The following is a 13,225-nucleotide window of genomic DNA, read 5'->3' as shown; positions in this document are numbered from 1 at the left end:
TGGATAGCGCTCTGGTCTTGGACTCAGAAGGACCTGAGTTGAAATCCCGTCTCAGACACATGATACTTACTAGCTGTGTGACCCTGGGCAAGTCACTTAACCCTAATTGCCTCACAAAAAAAAGGCAAAAAAAAATTTTAAAAATGAAAGATACAACACATAAAACAAATCCCTCAAAGTTTATAGACTTCTAAAAAATGCTGGGGAAGACAAATATTTTCAGGAAAAAGGTGAAGCCATGTATTTAAATAAAGTCTACTGGAAACCCATTGCCAAGTTTTACCATCAAAGTAAGAAAGAAGTGCTTGACAGACAGCATCACAGCCTGTTGCTATACCCTGGGAAGAGCTGACTGAAGATGGTTTGCTGTGGCTGATTCACTTGCATAGTGTAAAATTTACCCAGATCATACTGACATGCTGGGTAGTTGTACAATTCTGCTTGGAAGGATTGGTCCAAACAATCCTTGCAAACATTTTGATGACACAACCTCTCGACAGCAAATACGTATGGATATATCTTCTACTTTATTCAGGAATTTCAGCCCATCCTTCAGTACACCTAATACTTCGTTCCACATTTTTTCACTGGATTCATCATTCTTGATGAGAGTCTTCTGCTGAGAGGTGAGTTTATATGGTTCCACTTTAGTTTTCTTGGACTAGGAGAAGACAGAAAGTCCTCCCTGCCCCCTGTTGTCTTCCTATTCTTCTTCCCCTTTCCTTCATTAGAGATGTGAATTCCTCATCATTGTTCCTATTATTTTCTTTTCCTTTCTCTTTGTTAGCAACTGCTTCCAAATATCCTTCAGGGTACTTCATTGTTCAGCCAAGATTCTTCATTCTGTTTTTCTCTTCCTTTGTTCATGGGCCAGGTTCATCAGCATCTTTTCTGAGGAGGTAATGCCATACAAGGAGACCAGATTTCCGTTTTTCAGGCCAATACATCACTACCTTGTATATTCCATTATATCCATTCCCATCAGCTGGGGCATATTTGCTGTTTCCCTCCGTTAATGTTTCTCACCACCCTGACTGGCTTCCTAGCTCTCCAGTCCTTGGCTTCAGCTCCACCTTGGTCATTGATAGAAGCACTGAAGTTCAAAGCCAGAGCTTTGTTCATGTTGATGAGTTTTTGATCACAGGACTGCCAGAAAGATCTCTGTCTCACCCCCTGCCCACATAAGTAAAAGAGTTGCCATGGTCTACATCATCTTCATAGCCTGCCAGGCTACCAGGACCAAAGAGTAGATGTTGCTGTTGCTTCTGCTATGTATACCTGCCACATGGAGCCTATGGACACTGGATTCAATCACCTGCACTCATGAACTTCCACATGGTACCAATAGGTATCCCAGGGGTTAGTCTATAATGCTTAGAAGGCACAATAGTGCACTCTGTTGTGCGACCCACACATGCCATACCCTTGCCCCAGTCTCTTTGAGACAACATTGTAGCAGATGACATCTTTGCTTTCTTTTGGCTCTCTTTTAACTTCTCCCTTGCCAAGATCACTCATTGGCATCATTCCAACATAAAAGGCAATACCAATTCTTATCATCTGGAACCCGGCTCAGCAGAGACCTGAAATAGTAGATATTAAAGGCGATGTCACATTCATCACACATCAGCTGCTTGTTGGGGTCTTGCTTTCCTCCACACATAGAGGAGGCACACATTCTGCAGATCTTATTGGGGTTATCTTTACAGTGTTTGCAGATGGGGTGACTCTGTCTTTTCAAAGGGTTTTCAAAACCAACTGGGCTCACACTACCAGGCTCCTCAATTTTGTAAACTTCATCCACAAAAGTTATCCTGCAGTCATTCAGCGAATTTCCAAGCAGTAAGTTTGTACAGAGCTCTTTAACAATCCTAGTTTCCCATTTTTGAAGGATCCCAGAATCATTCCATCTCCTGGGGCTCATCAGGATTGTACTTCACCATTATAATTTGTCCAACTTCCAGAGCATGCCATTTCAGTATTGTCTGGCCAGAGCTCTTACATCTTTTGAACTCAACCTCATGACACCATTTTCTGGATACTCTTTATATTTCATATGATGGGTGACATCCTCTTCAGCCACTTGACCATCTCTACAGTCACTGGATTCACTGGCTGCTGCTCTTTCTTTCCTTGCAATATTTACCAATATGGCTTCAAACCATGCTCCCATGTTCATATCCTGGGCATCAACATATTCATTGATTTTGTAGAGGCCTAATCCAGCAGCTGGGTCTGATTGCCCATCAATTTCCAAGGCTTCTTCTCCATGGTTGGAAAGCTTAGCAGATTTACTCTGGTCTGAGCAACAGCCTGAATCTCTATCAGAGATTCTGTACTAGGAACAGAAAGTACAGCTGAGTTTTGTCACACTAGTAGCTGCACGATATCATTCAGACCAATGCTATAGTCAAAAAAGAGAGTGCCTATCTTCCACTTGTTCATCCTGATAAAAAAGCATATGTCTCCCTGGTTCCATCCTGAACATTTCTTGCATCTTCAACCTCAGCTCTTCCATCTTGGTGAGCTTTGAGAGGGGGTCTCCCCAGCAGGTCTCCTTGCCATCCATGGTATGAACCTGGATCCACCTGTTTGTAGCTCTCTGCCTGCTGTGTTCCCAGTTGCTCTGGAATCTAGTATTAAAAAAAAAACAAAAACAAAAACAAAAGAAAACAAAACAAAAAACAAAACAAAACAAAAAAAGCTCATTACTTTGAAGTTACTGAATTGTTACTAAGTGTTTCTATTAAAATTTAGTTAAATCTCTAAGGTCTACTAAATAACATTATCCACAAATAGTTTTCTTTCTTACCTGTGATTATTTCTTTCATTTAAAAAAAAACTTATTATTTTAGTTAGCATTTCTAAAACTAGATCAAATAGCAGTGGTGAAATATTACACCTTTAATTCTTACCTAATATCAAAAGTTTGTTTTTCTCCACAATAGATAATGCCAGCTCTTGGTTTTAAACAGCTACAGTTTACCAATTAATAAAGAGTCAATTAATTCCCATGTATTTAATGTAAATAGTGGCTGTATTTTGACAAGAGCTTTTTAAAATATCTATTGATAAAAATATGTGATTTTTATTGTTTGTGTTACTAATGTGATCTATAAATCTATACTTTTCCCAATATTTAATTATCAGTATTCTATATATAAACCCAACCTGGTTATAATCTCTACTCTTTTTTATTATGATGCTTTAAAATATTGTTGCTAACATTTTATTCAATGTTTTGGCATTAATCTTTATTTGAGATGTTGGTCTAAGGTCTTCTCTGCTTTGTCTCTTGATCCTTTTGGCATCAAAATTCTATTTGTTTCATGAAAGGAATTTAGGTGGATGCATTTGCTACCTATGTTTGTAAGCAATCTATGTAATATTAAATTTTAATTACAATTTGGATATTTGATGGAATTTATTTGTAAATCTGGTCCTGAGTTTTTCTTCCCACTTTAGAAATTTATAGTTTGTTCAACTTTTTTTCCAGATTTATAAAAATTTTCTATGTTTATCTTTTTCATGTTGACATTCTTTATTTTTGTAGTTATTATTCCATTTGGTTTAAGTTACTACAGTTGCTGGCATGCAATTGAGCACCATAACTTTTCTTTTTAAAAATTCCTCTTGACCATTTTTGAACAGTACTTTGTTTTTAAATTTTGACTAATTTTTTTACATTTAAAATAATTAAATATCTCACTTCTTTAAGTCAAATGTTCAGTTTTCTTTATTAGAGTATTTGCTTTCATTTTTGTTTCTATCCTTGATTTTTTGGAATTTCTATTTTTACTTACGATTATAGTCCTTTTTTTTCTTTTACTTTGTTATTAATCTAGTTTTTTTTAAAAGTTGCCAGGCTAATCCATTGATCTGTTCTTTGATTTTTTTTTTTTTTGTTGTTGTTGATTAAATACTTAGAGACACAATTTCCTTCCCTCCTCCCCCTGGAATACTTTGACTGAATTCCAACAATTTTTAGCGGTTGTCTCACTTTTTTTTAAATAAAATTTTCTATTTTAGTTATGTTTTGTTCTTTTGCCCATACATTTTATTTGGTTATATTATTTAGTTTACTTTTAAGTTTCAATGCTTATTTTAATGCTTTGATATTTTTATGATTTTTATTTTGCTGTGGTCAGCAAATGGCATATTTACTGTTTCTGTTTTTCTTCATTTGCTTATAAGGTTTGTATACCCTAACATATGATGAATGTTTGTAAAAAGACAGTGCTTAGAAGAGTACTATGTATATTAATTTTATTCACATTGAGTAAATATTGGAGAGCTACTATACAAAAGTTTTAAAAATCAATTTAGTTCATTAACTTCTTTTTTTCTTTTTTAAAATATCTCTTTTAACTTTGTTTCAATCAGGAAGAGAAGATGACTAGAGATCAGGGAGTAGTTAAGCATGGCTAGGGCCTGAATGAAATAATGGTAAAGCAAGAGAAGCGATACCTATAAAATCTCTGCTTCTTAGAGGAGATGATTGTTTCATTTCCTGCTCACTAAAAACACTCCAAATAGAAGCTATTAGTGCAATTACATCACTAAGTAAATACCTCCTATGTTCCTCTTGATAAGTATGTGCTTTTTTAATTCAGTGAAAACATTCAGGAATTAAGTCTTCTTAGACTCCTTATGTGGAGATTTTACCGAAGGCTATACTTGTTTTGTCCATTTAGTATCTGAGTTGGTGAACCACCTGCCTAAACCTGTAAAAATAAAGGAAAAAAAGCAGAAAACATCAGTTAAAGATTTCTTCTCCAAGATTCTTCACACATACATTTCTTTTCTAGGATTCTTCACTCTTTTTGGAAATTTTTATTTACTTAGGATTGCATTTTTATTTTAATATCCTTCTTTGGGCTTGGTATTAATATATTAGAATGCTGTACATGACAATGAAAAGAAGGAATGTCTGTCTGTGTTGTTAATTCTTCATTTGTTTCCCACTCTTTGTGACCACTTTAGAGGTTTTCTTGGCAAAGAAAAAGATTTACCTTTTCCTTATCCAACACATTTTACAGATGAGAAAACTGAAGCAAACGAGGTGAAGTGACTTGTCCAGGATTACACAGCTAGTAAGTGTATGAAGCCATATTTGAATTTCTGAAGGTGAATCTTCCTGACTCCAGTCATGGCAAGCCATCCACTGTACCACCTAGCTGTCACAATGTTTTTCAAGAGATTTATATGTGTATGCTTTAGCTCATTTAAATCTAAACTCACAGGGGAAGAGAAAGATGGGATAAGCATTTATTAAGCACCTACTATCTTCCAGTCTCTGCTAAGCACTTTACAACATTATCTCATTTGATGTTCACAACAAAGTTGGGAGGTAAATGCTCTTATTTTTCTTATTTTGTAGCTGAGGAAACTCAGCCAGTAAGTATCTGAGGTCACATTAAAACTCAGGTCTCTCTAACCGCTGGCCAAGCAGTCTACGATACATATACCACCTAGATTTTTCAGGAGTTTTGGTGAAAATAAAAATTCAAAAAAGAAATTCATTCTTATGAAATTAGGGCAGCTTGAAGTTTCAGAAAATATGAAATTTCTGGTTTTTACTGTCCTCATCGTAACAAGAGACTACTTTTAGAATATCGATTTATTTCTGCTGTTATATTTTAATAGAGATTTTATTAACCACATTCTTTCAATAGACAAGCAGATGAACAAGAATATTTCTGCTTTAAAGGAGCACAGCTTTTCAGCCGCCTGACTCTCTCTAAACTGCTTTTCTACCTCTGTTTTAGTTGTCTTCTCCTACTTGAGACACTTCCACTCCTATGGCCACTTCCTCTAATTGGCGACTTCCTCTTATTGACCTCTGTTTGAAGAAGTACCCACACCAGCCATGTTCACTTCTACTACTGCTCCTGACTTTCAGAACTTCCTTTTGATCGTGCTCCCATGTGGACCTCCAATTTCCAGCTCCTTTTAATTATTTCCTCCATTAGAATGTAAGCTCCTGAAAGGCATGTACTATCTTTCTTTTTGCTTTTATTTGTATCCTCAGAGCTTAGAAAAGTGCCTGACACATAAGAAGCACTTAATCAATTCATTTTCTGATTTAATATAATCTATTCTGAAAGGGATATGGTGAGGCAGCCAACTTTTATAGTTTTGCTATTTACATATCCCTGTAATTCAATAAACTTTTCCTGTTAGTATAGATATTGTAATTTGATTAATATATAAGCATTTATACTATATCATTTTCTATTCCTTTAAGTATACTGTACTTTTCCTGTTCATCTTTTAATTATGTCTTTTTGTTTTGTTTTTTTTAACAGTTAAATTTTCTGAAAGCATAATTGCCACCCCAGCTTTTTTGAGTTTCCCTAAGATATTTGAGATTCTACTACAGTCCATCGTTTAAACTATTTGAATCTTTATGTTTCATTTTTATTTTTTTAAATGACATAGTATTACATTCTCTTCTCTAAGACATTTTACAGATGATAAAATGGGAGTGTGCAGCTATTAAGTCATTTGGCCAAAATCACCCAGTTAGTAATATCAAAACCTAGGAATGGAACATAGAGCTCATCATTCCATACTACTATAACCTACAACCTCATTCAGTCAGGAGCTCTTCCAGAAATCAGTTAGTCTTCTCATGAACTGAAAATAGCATTTCCCTCCCTTCCCACTCCATATCAGTAAGTTATTTTAGCAACAGCAACAAGAAAATTGACACTGCATAACCCTTCCTGAGTAATGAGGCAAAATGAGAGTTAATATTTAGAAGGCTGCTTTGCATCCATCTGAGACATTGCATTATTGGTCTTCAGCACTGAGTAAGAACGAGGGATAGGACAAGAAGTACAGAGTTAGGAAAACACATGACTTTCTAGTTCCTTATGAATTTGATCTTCAGCATGCATTTCTATTATTTGAGTAAAAAATACTGAGAATACCCAGAATAATACATATTCTCATTAAAGTTGTTTTTAATTGATTTTTGTTGTTATTATTGCCATTGTTATTATTGTTGAACTTCTGGCTTTAATGGGGTTAGGAAAATTCCTGTTATGAACATGCTAGCCACTGGTGTTATAACAAAGTCTCAGAAAGATGCCTGAGACAATGAAAAACTAAACAACCTGACAATGGTCAGATAGCCAGTAGGTAGCAGACTTGGGATTTAAACCCCAAGAGGCCTGATTCCAAATCCAGTCCCCTATTCACTATATCATGTTGCCTTTCAAATACAAAGACCTAAAGAGTTTTAAAGGGGAAAAATTGTTTGAGCACAATTATTGAATAAATGCCAGTATTTTTGGAGAACTTTGAGAAAAGCCTATGAGTGGAGGCAAAAAACAGTCAGTATTAGTCTAGGTCAGAGCATCAGTAGACACTGGTACATTTTGAAAATGTGATTTTTAAGAGTTTCAAGTCCTTATTATATTGGATTATTATTGTTCTTATTATCATATACAATTCAAAATAATGAATAACCCTTAAACAATATTTTCCTTTGCAAACTCTTTGAGAGGCAGTGTTGTATAAGTAGATATTAATAATTATGTCAGTAATTAATTTTAGTAAATATAATCTATTAGTATAATAATAATGGTAGCAAACATATATAAGCTCTAATATAGACAGACATTATGCTAATAGCTACAAATATTATCTCATTTTATCCTGACAACAATTCTCTTTTGTAGTACACTCGATGTTTACTAATGCTGGCCTAAATATATATAATTTAAAATGAACTAAATAAGCAATAAGCACTTTTAAAGAGGCAGTGCTGGGTGATATATTATTACCCCCTTTTACAGTTAAGGAAACTGAGACAAACCAAGTCACAAGATAATAAATGTCTGAGGCTCGATTTGAACCCAGGTCTTTTTGACTCTAGGTCCAGTGCTCTATCAATTATTGTTTTACCCCCAAGCTGCTTCATAGATTCTGATTTCTTCTTTATAAGAATGTATATAAAATTCAACATACAGGTTTATTTTATAATGCATATACAAGTATATATATATATATATATATATATATACATACATATGTGTATTTTATGCATGTGTATATATGTGTATGTATGTGCGAATGTGTGTGTCTGTGTGTGTATATTAGTACTTTTTATTAGTATAGCTCCAAGAAATTCTCAATACTTTCTCCTCAGAACTCTCTCCTTAGATATTGAACACAAAATTGAATGTCTGCATCTTAAAAATGCATCCCTTGCACTCAATTTTCTTTCATTGTTTTAACAAAAATTTGAGTGAGAAAGGTAAGTAGGTCAACAGAGGGCTAGAGAGGAAGAAAAAAACAAAATACAAAAAAATCCCACAAAAACTATCGATTTTTTTTAAAAAGACTACGTACCCAGAATATGAGACAGATGTGACTTACTATCTGCTAGGTGAGAGCTATAGAGATTGCTGGTCAGAAATCATCAGATAGAATATTAGGGTCAGAAAGAGAGAACCACAGGAGAAACTCTGAGCCACTTCCAGTACATTGAATTCTCCCAAATGGAGAATTGGTGTCAGCCACTTATTAAAGGCTTTAGGTTGAGAATGAAAACAAATGGCCCTTACCCCTGAGAGCCTTCTCTCTTGAGCTTGATATTCCCAGATCAGATTTCTAACCTTATATTAGAATTACTTTCTGCCTTTGCTTGATGAACCCACACTCTTTCATCAATGCCCAGCTCATGTACTTTGGAAACTTCCTCTGATTCTTCTGAAGCAAATGTTCTTTCTCTTTTCAAATTTCCCTAGATGATTTTATTTGGTCTTCTCTTTTGTAGTACTCTCAGTGTTTACTAATACTGGCCTAAATAAATATAATTCAAAATCAACTAAACAAGCAATAAGCACTTATTAAAGAGTCAGCTAGGGCAGCTAGGTGGCATAAAGGATAGAATGCCAGGCTTAGAGTCAGGAGGACTCATCTTCCTGAGTTCAAATCTGACCTCAGAGACTCATTAGTTGTGTGCCTCTGGGCAAGTCACTTAACCTTTATCTGCCTCAGTTTCCTCATCTGTAAAATGAGCTGGAGAAGGAAATGGCAAACCGCTCCAATTTCTTCAGCTAGAAAACCCTAAAGTGGGATCATGAAGAGTTGGATGTAAGTTAAATGACTCACCAACGACAAAATATTTAATTTAATATGCGCTGTACCACACTATTTAAAAAGGCAACAAGGAGTAATGGAGAGACAAACTGATTTTCCAGGAACCTTGGTTTAATTCTGTTATCTGACAACTCCCAATAGGGTCAGAAAGAGTAAGGCAGGGGAAGCTAGGTGGCATAGTGGATAGAGCACTGGCCCTGAAGTCAGGAGGACCTGAGTTCAAATCTGACCTCAGACCAAACAGTTGACACTTACTAGCTGTGTGACCCTGGGCAAGTCACTTAACCCCAATTGCTTAAAAAAAAGAGTCAGGCATGACTGAAAATCACTGAACAACAGCAATAAAGGGGCAGCTAGGTGCTTCAGTGGATAGAGTGCTGGGGCTGGAGTCAGGAAGATCCAAGTTCAAATCCAGCCTTAGACATTTACTTGCTATGTGACCCTGGACAAGTCACTTAACCTCTGTTTGCCTTAATCCACTGGAGAAGGAAATGGCAAACCATGACAGTATCTTTGCCAAGGACATACTGTGGTACACAGGGTCACAAAGAGTAGGACAGGGTCGAACAACTGAAGAAGCACTCCTTATGTGCCAGGCATCGGTCTGAGTGTTAGTGATACAAACACCAAAGTGACTTAACCACTACCCTCATGTACCTTACATGCTACTGGGAGAAGGGGTAAGTAATGCTAAGTAAATACAGCAACTTCATAAAATAATTAAAAATGAGAGAGACTATTTACAAAGTTTAAGATACATGAAAGAAGTTTAGCAAAGGCAAAACTCTGTCCTCCCCGTCTCCTGCCTCAGCATCCATGGACTCTGGTATTTTTTACAATGTGATATTTTTGATTATGTGTTATTTTGATCATGCGATATTTAATCACTAAGAATGGAGGGGAGGGCAGCAGGGGAAAGAGGAGGAGGACCAGAAAAAGCCTAGAGTGTAATGACTGAAACTTGAACTGTGCCCTAAAGAAAGCTAATTTTTTTTTAAATGAAATTAAGGTGAAGTTAGAGTGCATTCTAGATATAGGTAGTAGTTTGTGTGAAAGCATGGAGGCATAAAGTAGGAAGAGAAAGTGAATAAAGTGATGTGCCTGGAGTCAGGAACACCTGAGTTAATTTTGATCTCAGTTACTTACTAGCTGTGTGACCTTAGACAAGTCACTTAACTTCTCTTTGCTCAACTGTAAAATAGGGATAATAATAGCACCTACCTCCCAGGTTTATTGTGAGTTTAAAGTGAGATAATAACTGTGAAGAGTTTAGCACAGTCTCTGCCACATAGTAAGTGCTACCTAAATGTTAGCTGTCATCATCATCATTATTAATGGAAAAGAGTGAGCGGCCTAGCTTAATTTAAATAGAGAGTTAATAGAAGGGAGTTACATGAAATAAGAAGGAAAATTATGGAGAGATTTAAATGCCCAGCTGAGAATCTTATATTTTGCCCTAGAAGTAGAAAGTCTGAAAATTTCTGTATGAGGAAGTAACAGTCTGAACTGTATTTTAGGGTTGTCAATTTGGAAATTGTGTAGAGAATGGATTCAAGAGATGAGAGAATGGAAGAAGGGAAGTCAATCAGGAGACAGTTACTATAGCTGAGACAAGAGGTGATGAGTGCCTACAAAAGTGTGGAAATTCTGAGTGTCAAGAAGGGGATATAGGCAAGAAATGCTGTGGTTAATAGAGACTCCAGAAAGGCACTCCAAGAGAGGCAGAGATGATTACAGTCTGTGGGACGTATGCTCTTCAAATCTGCCAATCAGCTTCAGTTGACGAGCAATAAAATGCATTCATAATGCCTATATCTTAGCTAAAGTAAATATGGTTGTACACTAACATGTATTGTTAGTGACATGCACTGAGTTCATTTATTCATTCCACAAACATTTTGTCAGTACCCCATTATGCACAGCATGCTGCATTAATAATCACTGCAGGTAATAGAGATAAATAAGGCCTGCTTGCTCTTTTCAAAGAACTCAGATTTTCATTTGGGTGACAAGATATGTACACAGATAAGTATAAGGTAAATGAGCATGTGAAAAGTACATATGAAGAGTACACAGCACTGTGTAGTCAAATGAACTAGGAGTCCTTTGAGACTGTAGGAGAGTGATCAGAGATGGTTACATCAAAAAGGTGACATTTGAGCTAAGCTTTGGGGAGGATATGTAGTAGAGAGAAAGGATTCATTAAATTATTTGAATAAAATTTTACATTTTTTATTTGATAATATTATTTTTATTTGATAATATAAATTATAAATATAAATTTATAAACCCCACATTTAGCAGCAAAAGAGAAATACTAATGCACTTCTTGCAGTTCCAGTGAAGAAAAGTTTTTGATAGTGTTATAAAGGAAGAGAAGGTCACACTGGATTGGCCTGGATTTCCCTTGAGGAAATGTGGAAGGAGCTCGTAAATAATTTTCATTCACAACTGCCATGGTAGCAATGACATACTTTGTAATTTCATAGTGAATGTTCAAAGCAATCCTGACACTCACTAATACACACAAACAAACTGGGAAGCAGGGAAGGGAGGAATCAAAGATTGAATTACAATTGGGAGAAGAGAGACATTGAGAAATCATATCTTTGTCAAAGATAAGCATTGATTTTGAATTAGACTTAACCAAGACTTTCCACTCTGTGTGTGAGGGTGAGGGGTAGAAGTTGCTAGAAAGTGGCTTTACTATCCTATTTGTGTTGCTACTTTTAAATAAGGAAACCTCTCTCTTGTACATATTATATCCTTAAAAAGTATTTTTAACTTGATCTTTCGAGCACTCGTGTAACAGTGATTTCCTAAAATGTGTCCTATAATGTGATAAAGAGTGCACTTGTGTTTTCAATCGTTTAAAAAAAGTACCGGAGGAGGAAATTTACTCTACCAATGCAGATAGACATCATCTCTGGTAATTGTGATCTCAAAGAGTTATACAGAATATTGAGAGGTTAAATGATTTGCCTGGTGTGTGTCAGAGATGGGACTAGAACTCAAGTCTGCATGGTTCTCTATCCACTAGGCAATCCGATCTTGCCATATACCAATAAAAAACATCTTTCTCATTGACTACAGAGGTGGATTTTCAATCCAGAAGCATTATTTCATCCAGCTGGGAATTAAGAGAAACAACCCAAAGGGGAATTAACTGATATTAACCTAATAAAACAAATAATAGAAAGGAAAGCTTTTAAAAGATCACAATTGTCTAAAAACCATGATCATTAGCACAGATCCCATTAAGTACCATAGAAAATTACATATAATTAGCCTAGAATTTTCAGTCAGCAGGGGAAAGAGTTGAAGGAGTCTTTAAGTAAAATTAACAATGCCTTCTATGATTTCACCATTTTATGATAAAAATAATGCAAATTTCATGCTCATTTATAATGCTGTGTTTCAATGAAGGATCCTACATGAGTTGCTTGGCAGGAGGCAAGAAGGTTAGTTTATTTGCATCCTTATATCTGTGTCATATGTATGTTAGAGTCTAGTCTAAATTTTCCTCATGTGTTCTATGGGATAAGATTATAGTTGTAATTCCACTGGTATGTACAAATCCTACATGAAGAAACTATCAATGCAGGTTGACACCTTCATTGCAACTTACAGTCTTAAGGAACTCCCTAGAACATTGAGTATTAAAGTGATTTACCTAACATTGTAGGGTCTGGTTGTGTCCGTGGTTCATTTGAACCCAGGTCTTCCTGGCTCCAAGGCTGGGTCTCTATCTACCAATCCATAATGCCACTCACAGCACTATTCATTTGCAACCTATTATTGTTATGATTATCTCAGATCAGGTATGTATTGCCAAGACCCTAATACTGGTGGCCTCTTTAGAGTTCTGCACATTTTCTCTACTTAGAGCCATCTTAGGATCTACTTTCTTTGCTTGCCAAATCGTCTATAATAATCATTATTATTAACAACTAATGTTTACATCACACTTTTAGATTTATGTTTTCCTCAAAGCAACCTTGCAAGGTACGTGATGCTAATATTATTACCCTCATTTTAGAGATGAAGAATATCTGTCAGAGAAGGTTCAGGTGACTTCCCTGAGGTCACATAATTAGTGAGTGTTTGAGCT

General features: G+C 35.7%; 1 pseudogene; it reads right to left on the bottom strand.

The window, feature by feature from the left end:
* Positions 1-318: 318 nt before the first annotated feature.
* Positions 319-10,914, bottom strand: LOC110217768 (E3 ubiquitin-protein ligase UHRF1 pseudogene; annotated as a pseudogene).
* Between the last annotated feature and the right edge of the window lie 2,311 nt (positions 10,915-13,225).

Source organism: Phascolarctos cinereus, unplaced genomic scaffold (assembly GCF_003287225.1).
Source record: "Phascolarctos cinereus isolate Bilbo 61053 unplaced genomic scaffold, phaCin_HiC Scaffold_3;HRSCAF=262, whole genome shotgun sequence".
Lineage (NCBI taxonomy): Eukaryota > Metazoa > Chordata > Mammalia > Diprotodontia > Phascolarctidae > Phascolarctos > Phascolarctos cinereus.
Note: the sequence above shows the minus strand (reverse complement) of the source record. Positions and strands in the feature narration are given on the sequence as shown.